The 20,471-nt window shown below is 42.5% G+C and overlaps 1 protein-coding gene across 4 annotated transcripts in view; it reads left to right on the top strand.

Moving 5' to 3' along the window:
- Positions 1 to 20,471, top strand: part of PRR5L (proline rich 5 like) — a 165,778-nt gene that overhangs the window by 22,852 nt on the left and 122,455 nt on the right. For 2 of the 4 annotated variants that reach the window (XM_021083180.1, XM_021083177.1), the window contains one exon: positions 4,731 to 4,856. The exons of 1 other annotated variant lie outside the window; for it this stretch is intronic. The gene's annotated coding sequence lies outside the window, so the exon portion shown is untranslated. Of the gene's footprint in view, positions 1 to 3,229; positions 4,857 to 20,471 lie in introns of those variants that run through there. One more of the 4 variants, XM_013990105.2, reaches the window with a different exon arrangement.

Raw genomic sequence — 20,471 nt, 5'->3', positions numbered from 1 at the left:
GAAGATCAAATTAAAAAGCCCATAAAAACAAAGACCTATTTTGTAGGTCAACTATACTTCAATTTTTTCAAAGAGAAAAAAAAAACAAAAACCCAAATCCACAAAGTCCTGTCCAATTAAAAAGTTTAGAAAACGGTAGCTAATATTATCATAAGCTTATGCCTTGAATTGAACTATTAGGAAAGGAAAGTATATTTGCCTCCTGGTATAAAATTTACATTCGCAAGTTCAGATACATTTAGGAAATCCCAATGCTATTTTATTAAGGCTTTAGTCAAGACATAAATTGATTAATTTAAGCCGATGGCTCTGGCTTTAGAAATTTCAAATCACTACACAATTCATAAAGGTCCTAATGGTTCTCTCTTGATATTTGGTTTTGGAAAGTGTAACTTCTTTTTGGGTTGCTAGCTTTGTAGTTGTTTCCTCTCATCAGCTCCACATTAAGAATTAATTTCAGGTTCGAGCTAATAGCCCAGCCCTCCTGACCAGTGTTCCCTTTGATTTTGTGTAAATTGTGAGCAGTTGGCCAAATTCCACAAGCACCTAGTTATTAAGATAGAATGATCAGAGTTTAGCGTTGTGATTGAATAAGGCTTACAACAAATTTAAGACGATGTTTTAAAGGATATGCAAAATCAATATTGTGCTCTGGGGTAATTAGACATAAATGCCTTTCATACAGGTTACTAGAGTTACCGTGTCCTCAAACGAGGCCTTCCAGGATTCACTACCAAAGAAGGGGTGGGTTTGTTAGGAGCAGAATGGAGCTTTGGGGAGCCTCAGAATTGTCTTGAACCCAAAGCTTGTCTCTCTTTTGGGACAGGGCCTGGGTGACCTGGAGACTTGTCGTTTAAGACCAGGACATAATAAAATCAACCTCCTCCTGGTTCTTATAGGGGTTTGACCTATAAAGGGAAGTTTATTAGTCTAGGTAAGGGTCAGCAAGCTTTTTCTGTAAAGAGCCAGATTATAAATGTTATAGGCACTGCACAGAGGGGCCGTATGGCCTGCACTGCAAGGACTCAATGCTGCTATTGCAGGGCAAAATCAGCCATAGTCTCTACATGGGCTAATGGGGCTGGCTATATCCCAATAAAACTTTATTTAAAGAAGAAAGTGATGGGCCGGATTTGGCCCTTGGACTATAGCTGTGGACTTCTGGCTGGGCTAAGGCTCTGGATGGGAACCTGGAAAAGAGGAGAAGCTGAACCAGTGCTTTCCTGAAGCAGGCTTGCATCTGGGTTAGTGGATGAAATAGGGGTGTGGGAACTCAGAGCATAGGGAAGCCTCAAACGCCCTTTCCTCTTCCCCTCCTTCCCAGGGCTTGCCTATTTCAATGAAGGCAACCAGTGGCAAAGATGGTACAGAAGGGATAACAGCTTGGGGATTGACTGACTCAGGTTTACACCATAGCACTTTCATGATTTTGCTGTGTGACCTTGGGCACGTTATTCTACCTCTCTGAGCCAATTTATAAAACTAGGCTGATAGAACCTCTCTCAGAGTTATAAGGGTTAAATGAATTTTGTGATGTAAAGCGTTTAGCCCACATTAAATTGTGGACATAATTTGTCTGCCTACTGTGTTTAATAGGCAATTAAGGGAGTCTCAAGAGTAATTTTGCCTTTGTTTTTGTTTTTTTTTTCACCTCTTATAATTCCCCAGAAGTTCAGTCTGTTTTTAACATTATTTGATTAGTCCCATGATACCTAGGAATGGAGTTGTTGGGTTTGGGTTGTGCGCATTCTGCTACAGTAGATACTAAACCATTTGTAGACACTAAGTAGGTTGCAAAAATGGCTCTACCTATTTGTATTCCCACGAGACTTCTCATGAGAGCTTCAGTTGCTTGTCACTGGTTTTTGGTGGTTTTCATTGGTGTCTTCCAAGTGAGTAATGAATTTATACACTTTCTCATATACTTATTAGCCATTCAAATACCCCCTTCTTGGAAGTGCCTGTTGAAGTTCCAAGTTTTCTGATTTGCAAAAGTTCTTTACATATTCTGGCTATGAGAACTCTAGTTGTTATAGGTACTTTCTGATAAACAGAAGTCCCTGATTTTAATATAGTTCTTTTTTTATCAATCTTTGTTTTACCTTTTTAAGTTCAATGATTTAAGTATATTATAGTATACCATTTTTACTACTTTGCTTATAACACTTCACACAACTGTTCAATACACACCAGTTAGAACCATTAGCTGGTTTAGCTAGCTAATTTCCTTCCAATCCTGAGTCATGGTGAATCCATAAAACCCAGTCAGTTGTGTTCATTTGGGTTCATTTTCAACACACCTGAAAAGGATAAATATGGATGTATGGGGCTGCTGTTACCTATGACTCATTAAGGATGCTGAGGGTGGACATTTTGGAATGCAGGGCCTGTGTTAGGTCAGGATTTTGGGACGAGGTTAAGTAGTATAGTGAGATGGAAGTTTGAGTAACCGTGCAATACAGCTAGGGAAGTATCCTCTTTACCTGGAAAAGTGAAGAGGAATTAAGAGAGGGTGGATTGGAGTTCCCGTCATGGCACAGTGGTTAACGAATCCGACTAGGAACCATGAGGTTGCGGGTTCCATCCCTGGCCTTGCTCAGTGGGTTAAGGATCTGGCGTTGCCGTGAGCTGTGGTGTAGGTCGCAGACATGGCTCAGATCCTGTGTTGCTGTGGCTCTGGTGTAGGCCGGTGGCTACAGCTCCGATTGGACCTCTAGCCTGGGAACCTCCATATGCTGCGGGAGTGGCCCAAGAAATAGCAAAAAGACAAAAAAAAAAAAAAAAAGAGGGGGTGGATCACAAGATAGGCCAGAGGGAAGGGAGATGTGGGAAAGGGAGGAAAAGAAAGTTTATATTTGGTAGCAAATGTCAGAGGCTTAAATATAACAAAAGAAGATCTTCCTGGGAACTTGGTCTGTTGAGAGCTAGTTTCCTTGAATCCCACACTCCTCTTCTTTTTTTTTTTTTTTAAACTAGAAAAGCCCTGATGGGAGTTCCCGTTGTGGCTCAGTGGTTAACGAATCCGACTAGGAACCATGAGGTTGCGGGTTCCATCCCTGGCCTTGCTCAGTGGGTTAAGGATCTGGCGTTGCCCTGAGCGGTGGTGTAGGTTGCAGACGCGGCTTGGATCCTGCGTTGCTGTGGCTGTGGTGTAGGCCGGTGGCTACAGCTCTGATTCGACCCCTAGCCTGGGAACCTCCATGTGCCGTGGGAGCGGCCCTAGAAATGGCAAAAAGACAAAGACAAAAAAAAAGAAAGGAAGAAAGAAAGAAAAGAAAAAAGAAAAGCCCTGATAGTTCAAATCACATAGCAATAATTTTTTTATAAAACAGAGGCACCTAATACCCATCACCTTTTTTCCCTCCTGATGGGAAATAAAAAGGATTGTTAACTCTTCAATAGGTACTGTATGAAAAAAGAGGGAGTAAAGGAAATTTAGAGCCAGAAGCGAGCACCCTGAAGAGTACTATATCCCATGTCAAGATTATAGAACTAGTTTATTATAAATCCCTCCTTTTCTTTGAGGGTTCTGTGTAAGTCATAGTGGGAGGCCCATTCTCCCAGAGAGCACTCTTTTTTTGCAAATGACTGAAAATCCAATGTAGAGGCTTCAATGGTAAAAGGATATTTTTGATCCTCATCACTGAAAATCTAGAGTGGGTGCTGGCCTCCAGCGAGGCAACTTCTAGCCGCTCAAATGATGTCATCGAGGTTTGAGATCTCCAGATCTTCACTCGGCCTTCATTACTGTTGACGTCATCCTTCACTTATACGCAAATCCCCACCTCTTGGTAGCTTCCTGTCCCCCTAATAAGTGAACAATGTGACTACAGCAGTTGTAGCCCTCAGCCCCCACTGGGCTCAGGAAGACGGGGACATCTTTCCTAATGTCTCCTGATGAAGCCCTAGGATTGGCAACCTCTCATTGGCCCCTGTTGGATCACGTGGCCATGCCACAGCCAATCATGTGGCCCAGCGTCTAAGGCAGGCTAATTGTATCAGACAGTGAAGTCCCAGTTTTCAGCTGAGTGTGAAGTTAGTCTTGCCCAAGCTGCACTGCTGAGAATAGTGGAAGCCTATGTTGGAATTCTCCAACATAAAGAAGGGTGCTGATGCTGGAGAGGCATCAAAGACTGGCCATTATATCTAGCAAGGGAATATGGTACATCTGGGAAGCTTTGTGAACAAAGAACAGCCCAGTGATTTAGGAGCCAAGAGACTGAGAATGCAGCTTCCTTTAGTAACTGTTGGGATCAGAACAAACCTGGCTGGATTGTGGCTCCCATGCTTAATAATGAAGTTATCCAGCCTTTCTTAGTCTCAAATTCCTTTTCTGTTCAGTGTGGAAATGATGCCAGTCCTCTTGTTACTGGAGGAGCAAAAGCGAGAATATTTTCAGAAAAGCCTTGACCTGTATAAAAAAATGTGTGGATATGAATATAGGTATTTTTACTGCTGAAGATCATAGCAGGAATAAACAAATTCCAAATGCACCATGTCCATTTAAAGTTTGACTTATAAAGCTAACATTTGTACAAAGGAAAAGTTTGGCTGGGCCATTCAAAGCAATGATCAGGATCGTAGGGTTGATTTTGATAAAAGTACTAATTGTTAACATCTACCAAGGGCTTACTATAGTCCAGGCTCTTCTAAGCATTTTTCATGTATTATTTCATTTACTCTTCAAACAACCTTAGGCATTAAGCACCATTATTCTCTCTGTTTTACAGATGAAGAAATTAAGCCACAAGTTAAGCAATTTCACAGCATTCCCTAGCTAAGAATGGTAGACCTGGGGTTCAAATCCAGACAGCCTGTCTCTCGAACCTGAACTCTGAAACATTGTATTATCCAAGGTAATAGTGTTGAAATCTACCGCTTGGTAAGTCCAATGATGGAGCCAAATTTACCTATACCATTTTGTGCACTAATATATCTAATGAAACAAAATACATTCATGGACTCATCGGCCTGTGAAAATAAGTACCTAAATGGAAGCATTTATTATCTTGGTATTTTTTTCTTGTAGTGACTTGGTTCTTCACTTTTGCCCTGTTTATGGGTATGTACATATCCTAAGACGAAAACATGTTATTTGTGGGATTACGGCTCAGAGTAGAAAGAGCTTGGAATCAAAAGACTCGAATTATAGGCACAGCTCAACCAATTACCAGCTATGACCATTTTGCATTTCTCTTTTCTCATTTGTAAAGTAGATGGTGTTCATTCCCGAGAGTGAGCCTGGGGCCCAGATGAGATGGTGTTTAGGATGGTCCTTTGAGAGCTTTCAAGGACCATGTAGATCTAAGACATTTTTAAATGAACGATGCTCCCAAAGACCATGTGTGCCATCAATGAATGATGTTCCATAGGAGCAGCATTTCATACGTGTCTGTATTTCCATGGTATTGTGCTCTTAAATTTCCTAGGAGCCTGGCCCTCCTGAATAGCCTGACTTCTTTCTATGGAGCTTTCTGGATCAGCTCTCAGTAGGACCTAATGGCTTGCTTTACCTACTTTGGAAGCCCACCTGAAGTCACCTTAAATGGATGGTTTATGGAGCCCCCGAGGACAATGGGCAGCCTGTATATATACACGTCTCTAGCCTCTCAGGACCTGACTCCTGCTTCCTGCTACTTTGGAGTTACCCCCAGGTGTATATATTTTATTTCCTTTGAATCACATTCTGGTTCCCAACTTAGCTGGCTTGTCAGAGTTTCCACAGTGGATACTTGTGTGGAATTTTATTTGTTTTGTTTGTCTCTTTACCACCTAATATCTATTTATTTTTATTATGGTAAAAGAAGTCTTCATAGTGCTTTGTGCTGTGCTGGAGCTGGTGAGTGAGAGCTGTTAAGTATAAGCATGTCATCAAACATGACCACTGTTAAAAATTAAATTATATAAGTGTGCAATACAGAACATAGAGCAAAAGTAAGAACTGTTCAAAGTTTATCCCTTCCTAATTATTTTGCTACACTTTGTTATCATCTCAGCCCTTGAGAATATTTATGTCCATTGTATCTATGGCGGAGAGACTGTAGAATGGTGTCTACTCTGCATCTCCCCCAACTTTGCATTCAGTGACATGTTGGCAGCTTGAAGTTAGCCTCAGTTAGGGTTAGGGGTTAGGGGTTGGGAGTATTTATACTAGGGAATTCAGCAAATCTGGCAAATCAGGGCTCCTCCCCATCCACCCAGCAGAATCCTGGTTTACCCTGCTCTTAGCTTCAGAAGGTGAGTCTTTATTGACTTGAACCAATCAGTAAGTCCTGTCCCTCTGGCCACAGCAAAAGGCTGATGAATGACTGACTCAGGACTTTTTATTTGCCGGTGGAAAGGATGAAGCTGTTGTCCCTGCTTGGGCTGCAACCACAAGGGGAGAGCTAGTCCAAGAATCAGGCTAATACATGGAGGAAAGCAGACAGAAGCTGAGAGATGGAAGCCCTGGATTTTGGAATAATCATTAAGCCCCTAGATCAAGCGGCACCTGACTTTGAGGCTACCTAAGTTAGAGATGGACAAATATTTTCCAGTGGGGCCAGATAGGAAAGGTTTTAGGCTTTGCAGGCCACGCACAGCTGCTTGTATGCTATTAGAGTGTAAAAGCAGTAAATAATACATAAACCAATGGGCATAGCTGAGCTCCAATAATACTATTTATAATGGCAGCTGGTAGGCAGGATTTGGCCCAAGAGCAATAGTTTTCAGATCCCTCATCTAAGGCACAAAATTCCCTTCTTTGCTTAAGCATATTGGCTCGGGTTTTCTAACACTTGTAGTTAAAAAAAAAGCTTTAATTAATCCAGGTTCATAGATTGTGAGCAATACAAATTGACTCTGAATTCCTTAAGGAAACGTAGAGCTTTATTATCAAAATAAAGGGTAGCCAAAATTTAAATTCCCATTGTTCTAGCTCAGGTCACATGTCCAGGGGAGGGAAATTTAACCTGTCTTTCCAAGACCACATTCTGGGGGGTGGGGTGGGGGGTTGTTTCTATAGGACCTGTTATCAGATGAACAGGTCCTGGAGGCTCACTCCACCCCAGCAAGACAGGGAAAAGTTCCCAAATCGAGCACATTTAGCAGGCACCCTATATACACAGTTCATCAAGGGCAAGTCTATGTGTTAGAAAAAAACCTCTCCTTGACACAACTGTGCCCCAGGTGTTCCTCTGCCGCTCACGTGCTGTGTTGCCCTGGGCAAGGTATGACATATCTCTGGGCCTTAGCTCTCCAAGTACAAAAAGAAGGTGATGAACTAAGAATCTTTAAGGGCTCAGTGAGTACCAAGTTCTGGTGGTTCTTCCTGTATATCAACCATCTTGCCTGTTAATCTCTAAGACTTAATACTCTGTGCCCTGTGGTTCACCTTTTTGCACAATCACCAGCTCTGGGAGCTCCCTCATGTTACTTCATTTCTGTGAATGTGGATTTCTTCATCTGTTCTTGGCCCCACCCTGGAAAGTGGTATAAGGATTAGTCTGAAGTGTGCTGCATGCTTGGAAGGCAGTGTGTGTACTTGCTCAATATGGGGCTTTGGAGGCCCTGCTAACCTCATTCATCTTTGGTCTTTTCTCTACTTAACATTGAGCAGATTATTTAAACTCTTAGAGCCTTTGTTTCCTCATCTATAAAATGGGGATATATAGAGGGACTTCCTGTGTTGATTAAATGAGCTACAGCCCATTTTATGCTTAGTACAGAGCCTGGCACACAGTGGATAATCTGTAAAGGGTAATTGTTCATCGTATTTGATGGCAACGATTTTATTTCGTTTTTAGAAATAGGTTCCTGATAGAAAATTCCTCTTGCTTTTTACTTTTCTTGCTGTGGAATTTTTCCAACATACTTCTTTGGTGCTGTCAGTTGCTTTCAGTTATTTCTCTAAAATTGTAAAAGGAGGAGTTCCCGTCGTGGCTCAGTGGTTAACGAATCTGACTAGGAACCATGAGGTTGCGGGTTCGATCCCTGGCCTTGCTCAGTGGGTTAAGGATCCGGTGTTGCCGTGAGCTGTGGTGTAGATCGCAGGTGCGGCTCGGATCCTGCGTTGCTGTGGCTCTAGCATAGACTGGCAGCTATAGCTCCAATTCGACCCCTGGCCTGGGAACCTCCATATGCTGAGGGAGCGGCCCTAGAAATCGCAAAAAGACAATAAATAAATTAATAAATAAATAAAATTGTAAAAAGAATCCATGCCTACTTTAAAGAAGTACTTGATTTTCTAACCATTGTAGGAGGGTGCTTTCAGTTAAAGTAACAGATTTATGAAAAAAAGAGCATTTTTAACATAAATGGTTTCCAGTCATTGCAAAATCATCTAAGGTTTAATACAACGCTCAAAAACGTCTCCAAAGATTGTTTTCTTCGTCTCGGTACACTCTGCCTTCTGTGTGGAGTCGTTCATATTAAAACGATCTGGGAATGTGTATGTGTGTATGTGTGACCGTGTCACCTTGCTGTACAGTAGAAATGGGCACAACATTGTAAATCAACTATAATTTAATAAAAAAAAATTTTAAAAAGATCTAAAATTGTGGCCATAAGAGGGCTGCCAATAGAACTAGGGTCTCCCTAATTCCTCTTCCACATTCTTCAGAAAGAGAAAAAAAATCTTCCTCGGTCGCTTTGTCAGAAAAGCAAACACATGAAAATGAATTGGTGATAAATATAAGCCCTCAAGGACTTCCTGACGTGGCTCAGTGGGTTAAGAACACGACATAGTATCTGTGAGGATGTGGGTTCAATCCCCAACTTACCTCGGTGGGTTAAGGACCCTGTGTGTCACAGACTACGGTGTAGTTCACAGATGTGGCTTGGATCTGGTGTTGCTGTGGCTGTGGTGTAGGCGGGCAGCTGTAACTTCATTTGACTCATAGCCTGGGAACTTCCATATATCACACCTGCAGCCTCAAAAATTGTTTTTAAATTTCTTAAAGTATATTCTAATAAAAATAAGCAAATGAGACCTAATTAAACTTAAAAGCTTTTGTACAGCAACGGAAACCATTACAAAAACAAAAAGATAACCCACAGAATGGGGGAAAATCTTTGCTAGTGAAGCAACCGACAAGGGACTAATCTCCAAAATACACGAACATCTCATGCAGTTTTATATGTGTATAGAACATACAACCCAATCAAAACACGGACAGGTCTAAAGTTCTGTTATTTTAAACAACCCAGTTTGTGGCACTTTGTTATAGAAGCCTTAGGAAGTTAACACACTTTGTATTCTCTTGAATCTCAAGTTGAAGCGGAGGATGCGGCATGGTTACCACCGCCAGCCTGTGCAGAAAGCACATGGCCAGGTAAACAGACCGACAGAGAGATGGACCAGTAGGCAGTGAGCTCTAATCTTTTGGCCTCGTTTTCATAGCAGATCTTTTTTTTTTCTTTCTTTCTTTCTTTTTTTTTTTGTCTTTTTGCCTTTTCTAGGGCCACTTCCCGAGGCATATGGAGGTTCCCAGGCTAGGGGTCGAATCCGAGCTGTAGCCACCGACCTATGCCAGAGCCACAGCAACGCGGGATCCGAGCCGCATCTGCAACCTACACCACAGCTCACGGCAACGCCAGATCGTTAACCCACTGAGCAAGGGCAGGGATAAAACCTGCAACCTCATGGTTCCTAGTCGGATTCGTTAACCACTGCGCCACGACGGGAACTCCTTTCTTTCTTTTTTTCTTTTTAGGGCTGCACCTGCCACACATAGAAGTTTCCCAGCTAGGGGCTGCAGCTGAGGCCCATGCCACAGCCGCAGTAACGCCAGATCTGAGCTGCATCTGCAACCTATGCTGCAGCTTGATCCTTAACACACTGAGTGAGACCAAGGATCCAACCTGTATCCTCGTGGATACTTGTTGGGTTCTTAACCCACTGCTACAATGGGAACTCCTCCATAGCAATTCTTTATTGTGCTACTTGGGACCTACTTCAGAGTTTCCCAACCAGGGCACCAAAGGCAGCAGGGTTCCAGGTGCCCTGAGATAATGGTCTCTTCCCTATCTCCAGTGGCCAAACTGGGGTGAGGAGGACAGGATACCTCCAAGTGCAACCAGAGTCAACCCAACATAAGATGAGGCCCGTACACTCTGTACACCCTCTAATTTTCATTTATACCATGACATGAAAAAATTGGGATGCACTAACCCAGCTGCATCAGAACCACAGCCACAGCAATGCCAGATCCGAGCCGCGTCTGCGACCTACACCACAGCTCATATCAACGCTGGATCCTTAGCCCACTGAGCAAGGCCAGGGATCAAATCCACAACCTCATGGTTCCAAATCGTTTCCAATGTGCCACGACAGGAACTCCTTACTTTACTTTTAATTATTTAAAATATTCAACATGCAAAATTCGGATTGTCTCGTGAACCCCCATGTCTTGTTACCAACCTTAAAAATCATTCTTGTTTGGAGTTCCCATCATGGTACAGTGGAAACAAATCCAACTAGTATCCATGAGGATGCAGGTTCAATCCCTGGTCTCGCTCAGTGGATCGGAGATCCAGTGTTGCTGTGAGCTGTGGTATAGATCAAAGACTCTGCTCGTATCCCATGTTGCTGTGGCTGTGGTGTAGGCCTGCAGCTGTAGCTCTGATTCAACCCCTAACCTGGGAACTTCCACATGCTGTGGGTGAGGCCCTAAAAAAAAAGCAAAAAAAAAAAAAAATCATTCTTTTGTTATTTTTGTTTAATCTGCATCCCCCTCCTCAACCAATGTGAACCATTTTCTTATTCTTGGTAGAAAGTAAATTGTAGATGTTACAGCCTTTCATCCGTAAATACTTTAGTGTGTATCTCCAATTGATAAGGACAAAACAAAAAACCAAAAAACCCCTAAAACCCAGTCCAACACCACATACAATTAAATTAACACAATCCATTCAATTTAAAAAAAAAAATGTTTTTCAACATTTTCTTTAGGAAGTTCCATTGTGGCTCAGCTGGTTAGGAACCTGACATAGTGTCTGTGAGGATGTGGTTTGATCCCTGGCCTTGATCAGTGGGTTAAGGAGCTGGTGTTGCCAAAAGCTGTGGCGTAAGTCATAGATGCGCCTCAGATCTGGTGTTACCGTGGCTGTGGTGTAGGCCTGCAGCTGTAGCTCTAATACGATGTCTAGTCTGGGAACTTCCACATGCCACAGGTACAGACGTAAAGACAGAAGAACAAACTGCTTTCTTTATTGGACTCAAGATCGGAACCAACATTGTACGTGATTGATCAACTTCTTTATTAATTTGTTTTTTGCTTTTTTTTTTTTATGGAGGTTCCCAGGCTAGGGGTAGAATCAGAACTACAGCTGCAGGCCTACGCGAGAGCCCCAGCAATGCAGGATCTGAGCTACATCTGTGACCTACAACACAGCTCACGGCAACGCCAGATCCTTAACCCACTGAGCAAGGCCAGGGATTGAACCCACAACCTCATGGTCCCTAGTTGGATTCATTTCTGCTGCACCATGCCGGGAACTCCTGATCTACTTCTTTAATCGCTAACGGTTTTCTCTCTTCTCTCTTTCCCACTTTTCCCTCCCCCAACCAAATCCCATTTATTTGAAGTTCCTGGGTCAGCCACTCGTCCTATAGGCCTCATCTGGGCTCCATTCCTCATTTGAGTGACTGCACCTTCTGGTGTCCTTAACAGCCTTCTCCCTCCCTTTTCCCCCCCACCAGGTGGTAGGTGGCACCGGCTCCATTAGGCTGTTTCACTTATAGTTGCTAAGCTTTTGAAATGCCTTTTTAAATGTCCCTGGAAAGACTGTAACTATGTAAAGAATCTAAACCTTCCTTAAGGACCCAATTAAATGTCAGGGTAAGTGATGCTTAAAACCTTGTTTTAGTTAGGGGCAATAAAAATAAAACCCTGTTATCCTCCTCTGGGTAAATTCCCCTAGAGGCCAGTGAGAGATGAAATACAGAGGTGGTATGAAACCTTTAAAGACAAAAGCCAAAGTCATTTCATATTTACTTGGTGAATTTTCTAACTCTCTGCCCCACAGCTGGAGCCATTGGACAAGCAGAAGAATGATTATAATACAGATAGTTCTCAATTTAACACTCGTAAGGCAGTCTCTGTTTCAATTAACCTTCTGGGGAGAAAAGGCTTTTCATGGACACTCTTAGGTCCAGTGTTGGGAACTCTGCAAATTAATCTGACGAAAGACAGCTTAGTAAGAGAAAAGGCAGGTTTTTATTTGCATAGGTTTGTGGGAGTTCACAGAAAAATGTGACTCAAGGAGGCAGTTAGAATTTGGAGCTCATAAACCAACTTAATAGAGGGAGAGGAGAGGAGAAGGGCATTTATGGAAAAACAAACGGCTTTTAGAAGAGATAAATGGGTCTTTAGGAGAGTATTTGGGAGGTATGGTAGTTTTGCGGCCATGTCTGTCTAGGTAATTTCTTTCAAAAACATTTTCTAAGTATAGTTGGTTTATAATGTGTCAGTTTCTGCTGCACAGCAAAGTGACTCAGTCACACACACACATACACACACACATTCTTTTTCTCATGAGAAAAAGCTTGGATAGAGTATAGATATATAAATAGATGATAGATAGCACTTTACAATAGGACTTCATTGCTTATCCATTCTATTTTTTTTAATTTAATGATTTTTATTTTTTTTATTATAGCTGGTTTACAGTGTACTGTCAATTTTCTATTGTATAGCAAGGTGACCCAGTTACACGTACATGTATGGATATAGTTCCCAGTGCTACACAGCAGGATCTCATTGCTAATCCATTCCAAAGGCAATAGTCTGCATCTGTTAACCCCAAGTTCCCAATCCATCTGGCTCCCTCCCATCCCCCTTGGCAACCACAAGTCTATTCTCCAAATCCATGATTTTCTTTTCTGTGGAAAGGTTCATTCGTGCCGTATATTAGATTCCAGATATGAGCAATACCATATTTGTCTTTCTCTTTCTGACTTACTTCACTTAGTATGAGAGTCTCTAGTTCCATCCATATTACTGCATATGGCATTATTTTGTTCTTTTTTATGGCTGAGTAGTATTCCATTGTGTATATATACCACCTCTTCCTAATCCAATCATCTGTCAATGGACATTTAGGTTTCCATGTCTTAGCTATTGTGAATAGTGCTGCAATGAACGCGTGGGTGCATGTGACTTTTTCAAGGAAAGTTTAGCAAAAAAAAGAAAAAGAAAGAAAATTTTAGTTCCAATCATGGCTCAGTGGTTAACGAATCCAACTAGGAACCATGAGGTTGTGGGTTTGATCCCTGGCCTTGCTCAGTGGGTTAAGGCTCCAGTGTTGCTGTGAGCTGTGGTGTAGGCCGGCAGCTGTAGCTTCAGATTAGACCCCTGGCCTGGGAACCTCCATGTGCCATGGTGGGTGTGGCCCTAAAAAGCAAAAAAAAAAAAAAAAAAAAGAAAGAAAGAAAGAAAGAAATGCTTATCCATTCTAAATGTAACCATTTGCATCTACTAAGCTTAAACTCCCATTTGTCCCACTGCCTCCCCCTCTGCCTTGGCAACCACGAGTCTGTTCTCCACGTCTGCCAGTCTGTTTCTGTTCTGTAGTCAGGGTCATTTGTATTTAAGTAATTTCTTAGCCTGGTGCCAACTTCTTATCTCCAAGATAGGGGTCAATCTTCCCCCACTGTGAATTCCTGGGCGGAGGTTGGTGACAGTTTCATTCTTTTAGGTAGAGGAGGGGCTTTCCGAACAAAGACTCTGCACAGTGGTCTATTCCAAATTCCTTCATTCCCCATCTGAAACCTCCCTAGATGGTTTACAGCTAAGGAGTTGAGGTATTTGGCCCGTATCACAACCTACCTTCTCAGTCCTGGGATCAGATCAGTCTGGTTAAACACTTGTGTGTCATTTCAGGAGGTGAGGGTACAGACGGAAGTAAGGCCACCACCAAAATTAGATCTTAATCAGGCATTTAATGAGGAGCATTCCCATGGAATCAAAAGAACAAAAGGAAAACAAAGATTAATGGTGGGAACCAATTATAAACCCAGTTATTTTTTTTCTTTCTCTTCTTTCTTTCTTTTTTTTTTTTTTTTTTTTTTTTTTTTTTTGATTTTTTAGGGTCACACCCATCACACCCATAGCATATGGAAATTCCCAGGCTAGGGGTTGAATCAGAGCTGCAGCTGCTGGCCTACACCACAGCCACAGCAACTCGGGATCCAAGCCTTGACTGCGACCTATGCCACAGCTCACAGCAATGCTGGATCCTTAACCTACTGAGCAGGGATTGAACCCACGTCCTCATGGATACAGTCGGGTTCGTTACCGCTGAGCCATGATGAGAACTCCCTTTCTTTCTTCTCTTTTTTTCTTAGTCCAGAGTGCCACCAATCGAGATTTCTAAGTATTGAGCTTGAAATGTCTTTGGGTGATAGAGGGAAGATGGTGGTGACAATGTCACGATCCTGCCATTGCCTTAAGGGGAACATGAAAAACACAGGTGTTCTAGTGACCTTTCCAAGTGTCCCAACCACTGTGCTGATATATCTTCTGAAATTATGTCAAATCATCCAGCTTCAGCTTTCGAAGCTTTAGGAAAAGGACCTTCCGGTCCTCAAGGATGCCAAGTCAAGAGGGTGGAAGAAAAATTGGAAATACTAATTTCTGACAAAATGTGTGAGATGCAGCCCAAGAGGTGAAATAAGCCCAAAGACCGGAATCCGATAACCCACAGGGTGGATTATAGTTTTCCATTGAAACATAAATTTTCTCCCTACAATCACCCCCATTCTGATCAAAGACAAATCAAGGTGAAATTACTCTCATTTTCAAAATAATGAAGTGAGCGGCAGCCACATGCTATAAGATGTGTACATTGTTCATTTAACTGGGGAGGCAAGACCCTGTTGGTCTACTTGAGGAACAAATTATTCTCAAGTAGGTGGTATTTATTTAGAAAGCAGGTACAATATGGTCTACTTACATGGGAGCTTTGACAGGGTAATTATAGGATATTAATAGAGTCAGAAAAACAGGTTCTCTGTAGTGCAGCTTGTGGTTAGCCCACTAGATAATAAGCCAAAATGAAAACCACTTTTCTTTATAAATATTTTCTTATTCAAAGTTTCCTTGATTTACAAGGCTTTGCCACAGTTGATCCAATTAGTGGGCTTTCTTGTAATTTTGAAGTGGAACTACTCTGATTGAATCTTGCATACCCCTCAAAACACAGTCAAAGAAATAAGCAGACGATGAGACATAAACAGAGGAAGAGGAACGGGTGGGGTGGGGAGGTGGCCAAGCCTTCTTGGTGAGAGGGCAAGTCTGGAAACTCCTTCCTGTAGAGCCCCTAAATGAGCTGACTTTGGACCCAGTGCGCCCCAGATATGGCTTATGTTACACCACTTCCATCATTTTTTTGCCATATCTGCACACCAACAAGGTATTGTTTACTTAATAAAATGCTTTCTATTTTTCAGGGAGTTCCCTTCATGGTTAACAAACCTGAGTAGGATTCATGAGGATGCCGGTGGCCTCACTCAGTGGGTTAAGGATCTGGTGTCACCATGAGCTGTGTTTTAAGTCGCAGATGTGGCTTGGATCTCATGTTGCTGTGACTGTGGTGTAGGCCTACAGCTATAGCTCTGATTCAACCCCTAGTCTGGGCACTTCCATATGCCTTGGGTGAGGCCCTAAAAAGCAAAAAAAAAAAAAAAAAAAAAAAAAAAAAAAAAAAAAAAGATAGATTCTATTTTTCAAAGTTAAATTTACTTGGAAAGGAAGACCATACTAATTGTAAATGAAAATTTAGAATTTCACTTCCAGTTGCTCAAGGGTTTTTCTGTTTTGCTCACTGCTGTATTCCCTTAGTGCCTAATAAAGTGCCTGGTATGTACTCAAGGTTTGTTGAATGAATAAATGTCATTATCATCAATAGAAAAGCCAGTATTTCTCTAAGATACATTGTCAGTATATAGCTATCACAAGTGATTAAAAACATTCATCAGCTTCCCATGGAAAATCTTGCATGCCACCAGCAGTGTATATTATGCTCCACATTTCCTAGCGCACATAGGAATTGTCACTGCAGAAATGATCTCATTTCATCATTTACTTGCTCACTAGAAAAGCAACTCCATTCATAGCGGTTTTGTCCATCCCTGTATCTCTAGCACCTAGCACAATGTGGGGCACATAACAGGTATAATAAAACAACCAGGAATGAATGAGTTTTACCTCAGTTTAATTCTGACAGCTACTCTAGCATGTAAAGTATTATTCCCATTTTTATATAGATAAAGAAACCAAGGCACAGAGGAATGAAATAACTTGTCCTAGGTTGCAGTGCTGCTAACTGAAGGAGCCAGGATCTGAAGCCAGGCGGTCTAACTCAGGATTCCTCCATTTATTTATTTATTTATTTAGTCTTTTTAGGGCTGCACCTGCAGCATATGGAGGTTCCCAGGCTAGGGGTCCCATTGGAGCTGTAGTTGCTGGCCTACGCCAGAGCCACAGCAATGCTGGATCCAAGCCGTGTCTGTGACCTACACCACAGTTCACAGCAACTCCAGATCCTTACTTAACCCACTGAGCGAGACCAGGGATTGAGCCCGCAACCTCATGGTTCCTAGTTGGATTCGTTTCCCCTGCTACCACGATGGGAACTCCTTATTTATTTATTTTTTATTAAAATATGGTTGATTTACAATATTGTTATTTTTTTTTAAAGAAAATTTTGGCCACACTCACAGCATGTAGAAGTTCCTGGGCCAGGGATCAAACCCACACCATGGCAGTGACCTGAGGCAGTGACCCAAGCCACAGCAGTGATAACACCTGATCCTTATCGTTAGCCTACCAGGGAACTCCAGAAGCCCTCCTTTTAAAACATTACAGGATATTATTTGACTTCGTCTGGACCAGCCTGAGCCACCAAGCTTAGATTTTAGCTAGATCAATTAAGAAGTGATAACTTTTTTCAATATTTTCAAAGTACATTATACTCTATGTTTTGGGTTTTTTTAATTTTTATTTTAACTTTTTTTAATCCCAGATATTAGATTTTTCCCTCAATCCAGGTTTCAGCACATGCACATTTGTAGTGGTTAATCTTATGCATCAACTTGATTGGCCAGAGGGTACCCAGATATTTGATTAAACAGTATTCTGGGTGTGTCTATGAGGGTGTATTTTGGATGAGATTAACATCTGAATCCATAGACTGAGTAAAGCAGATTGCCCTCCCTAATGTGGGTGGGCCTCATCCAATCAGTTGAAGGCCTTAAGAGAACAAAAAGGGCTAAGAGAACTCCCTCTCTTAGCCTGACTGTCTTTGAGCTGCAATACTGGTTTCCCCTGCCTTCAGACTTGGACTGGAACAATACCATTGGCTCTTCAGAGTTTCTAGCTCATAGACTGCAGATCTGGGGATTTCTCAGCCTCCATAGCTGTGTGAGCCAATTCCTTATTTTATAATGTTCTATTAGTTCTGTTTCTATGAAAAACCCAGACGAATACACTCATTTATTCATTTTGCCTAAATCACTGCCATTAACCTCCTCTATGTGCTCTCAGCCTCTGGGTTCTTCCTCCTCCCAACCCAATTCCAGACTGTTCTGCGTTGGTTTTCTCCACACCAAAGAGTCATCTTATCCCTGGCCTACCCGCAAATTTCCAATGGTTGCCTGATGCCCCAGGATAAGGCATAAAGTCTTTGGCTTGTGTATCAGTTAGGATTAGGTTTGGCTGCATGTTAAGATAGACCCCTCAGTAGTTCCCGTCATGGCTCAGTGAGTAACAAATCTGACTAGGAAGGATGAAGTTGTGGTTCGATCCCTGGCCTCGCTCAGTGGGTTAAGGATCTGGTGTTGCCGTGAACTGTGGTGTAGATCACAGACACGGCTCGGATGTGGCATTGCTGTGGCTCTGGCATAGGCCAGCGGCTATAGCTCTGATTTGACCCCTAGCCTGGGAACCTCCATATGCCGTGCGTGCGGCCCCAGAAAAGACAGAAAAAAGACCAAAAAAAAAAAAAAAAAGATCGATTCCCAAATAACAGTGACTTAAACAGAAAAGTTTAGTTCTCTCTTGTGTAGCCATTCATGGGAAGAATATCTGAGGCTAGTATAGTCATCAGGGAGTTTGGCTCCTTCCTTCCTCTGCAAATAACCTTAGCCTCATGATCTAAGATGGCTGCAACAGCTCCAGCCATTGTGCCAACATTCCAAAATTTGCACATAAGACTTTCCCTTAAGTCCCGTTGGCCTTAACTAAAATCAGAACTTAATCACATGGCTGCATCTGCTACAAGTGAGACTGAGATGTATAGTACATTTGGGGCAAGTAAACTAGGTATCTTGTTAAAAAGGAAAGAGAGACATCTAGCAATCTCTACCATAGCCTAGGATTGAAGTGTCAACCCAGCTTTCCAGATTTCCTTCACCTCCTAGCTGTTCTGAACACTCTGTCCTCATCAAGTTTTTTTCCTCACTTTCCCTGAAATGCTCCGAGTACTTTGTCACCGTCTCTCCATTCACTCAGCTCTCTTGGAATGCCTTTTTGCCTCACATCCAAGCTGCACCTTTATTTCCATGAGATTTTCCCGATGGCTTGAATCTGAGATGATTTCTTCTGAAACCAAACATTCCAGCAACAGAATTGGATTTGATTCTTTCAGACACCCACAGCCTTCTGCTTCAAATGGCCCTTCTTTTGATGACTTGAGCAACTTGTGAATCTTGTTTTTTATTTTTTGAATTGTTTATTATTTACCATGTTGTGCCAATTTCTGCTGTACAGCAAAGTGACTCAGTCGTACATATATATGCACAAATCTTTCCTTGTTAATTTCTCACATATTTAAATCTTGTCCCCCTCCCCCACCCTTCTTCTAGAGATTCCTTGAGGGCAGGAGCCCCATTTATTCAGTGAACATTCATTGGCTTCTTACCTCATATTCCACACGGTGCTCCACATTGGGGCTTTCATAGTGAGTATTTTCCAGGGAGTCTGTTTTTAAAACTTGGACGCTTGAAAGAGTTCTTGAATTTCTGTTGCTTTGTGAGTAATAAGAGCTAACATCTACTTAAATGACTGTTATTTATGTTCAGAATAATATTTATTGAGTAATCACGATGTGCTAGGTACTATGCTAACTTTTCATAGGTATTGCTTTGTTTCTTTCTCACAACAGCTATGAGATAGGCACTGCTAAATTTTACAAATAAAAATGAGGTCTAGAGAGGTGAAGTTCAAAGCCACACAGCTGATAAGGAATGGAGCCAGCATGTAATCCGCGCAGCTTGATGCCTGAGCCCAGGCTCTTAGTCACAGGTGACTGGAAAGTAATGGTGGTCTCGTGATTTGAAGGTTTAGTGGCATCATTTAAATAGCCATCCACAATTTGGGCTTTCCCTGCCATCTTGTCCCAGCAGGAAGCTTGCCAGGCTGGGATGCATTTTCCCCACGCGGTGCCCTTGGCCTGGGCAGTGCCAAACTACCATTCCCCATCTGAGTCTCAGCCGCTCTCCTCCCTTTTGATTGGTGAATCCTACCTTGGCTGCAATAACAGCAATTCATCTACCTCTGTGTTTCGTGGAAGCCGCCTGGCTCTGACCGGCTCCATTCCGTAGTGACAGCATGGAGTGACTGACGAGAGGTTGCAGTCTGGAGGCTTCCAGCCGGATCGAGCCCACTGACTTGTTTTGTCCTGTGCGGTCTATCTTTTAATGTTGTTTAAATTCATCATCAGCATTTACAAATTAGAAAATGTCACACAAGATCTGGATTGGGGGCTTATTGTGAAAAACTGGAAGATTTTGCAAACACTGGGTCTGTATGCCCACAGGCTCAGACTGTCAAGTTCAGATGGAGACATTCTGTCTAACTTGGCACAGGGCCCCCCTCCCTATCACCCAGACACCTTCAGCCACATTCATTTTCCTTACCAGGCCAAATAAATAAATAGTAAATAATAAAAGGTAAATAGTCACACTTATACAAAGCGCCCGTGTCTGTAGCCTTATAGGTCAGACACTGTTCTACCGGCTTCATCTTTCATGGTCACATCATCTTTGGAAGCAGTATTATTACCACCCCCAGTTTACAGATGAGGACTGAAGGCCCACATGAATAACAGTGCCAGGGCTGAGACTCAATGCCAGCTATTCCGGCCGCACAGTCTTTGCTTTTAAGCACCACCCTGCTACCTCTCACGGCAGGCATTGGAATTTGTGTCCCTGCTCTGAAGGGCGGGGGAGGAGGAGAGGGACCTGGCCCCAGGGCTGTCTAAAGCTGACACATTGAGAATACAAAGCCACAGAGCTGATTTCCTATACAAATAACAAGCAAGCAGGGAAGAGTAGCTTTTCTTTATTGCCCTGAACAAAGCTGACCCTGGGTCAGAGGAAATCAGGGTAGCGAAAGAAGCCGGTGAGCACCTGCCAGTGTCTCCAAAGCCAGCTGTGGTAGAGATTTCCCCTTATCTCCTTTTCCTTCCTTCTTGGAACAGAGAGAATTAAT

Source organism: Sus scrofa, chromosome 2, assembly GCF_000003025.6.
Source record: "Sus scrofa isolate TJ Tabasco breed Duroc chromosome 2, Sscrofa11.1, whole genome shotgun sequence".
Lineage (NCBI taxonomy): Eukaryota > Metazoa > Chordata > Mammalia > Artiodactyla > Suidae > Sus > Sus scrofa.
Note: the sequence above shows the minus strand (reverse complement) of the source record. Positions and strands in the feature narration are given on the sequence as shown.